Source organism: Buceros rhinoceros, unplaced genomic scaffold, assembly GCF_000710305.1.
Source record: "Buceros rhinoceros silvestris isolate BGI_N320 unplaced genomic scaffold, ASM71030v1 scaffold30784, whole genome shotgun sequence".
NCBI lineage: Eukaryota > Metazoa > Chordata > Aves > Bucerotiformes > Bucerotidae > Buceros > Buceros rhinoceros.
Genome location: NW_010409454.1, coordinates 4,719 through 5,373, shown reverse-complemented (window position 1 = coordinate 5,373; position 655 = coordinate 4,719).

The following is a 655-nucleotide window of genomic DNA, read 5'->3' as shown; positions in this document are numbered from 1 at the left end:
ATATGCCTTCCACAGACCCCCCGTGCCCTGCCGGTAGCCGTGGCTCTGGGGTCGCTGCTCCACGGTAACATGCGGCTCAACTAACAGACCCAGGGCAGGATGAGGTTTAAATCCACCCGTGCTACGGCTCGGAGAACCCTGTCGTGACATTAACCCCCATTAACAGCTGTAAATACTCACGGTGTTTGTCGGCATGTGCTGGGCTCGGAGCCGTGCGGTGGCGGCTGCGGGGGAAGCCCGGCGCTGCTGTGCAGGAAGCGTCTCGGAGCGCTCAGAACCAGCCAGCAGCGCGCTGGGGCCAATCGGGGGAACACTCTGCAGGTTTGCTGAGAACACAAAATCCTTCCTGCTGTCTCAAAAAGAGGGATGGTAAATTCTCATCGTAACATTAAAAACCAAGACACACTCCCGGTAGCACCTGCAATCCCCCCTTACCCTCAGAGCCCCTCGCTGGCTCCGGCGCTGGCAGCGGGGTGCGTGCCTGACGTGCAGCCGGGCCATTCCCAGCAGAGACCCCTCACGGGTTTGTTCCATCAGAACTTTACAAATGCGTTTCCCAGCAGCACCTGCCCAGGATGGCTCCCATGGGAGCGCAGGAGCTGCCCCTCGCCCTCCCGTGCCCTGGGAAGAGCCCCCTGCTGCGGCTCCCCCCCAG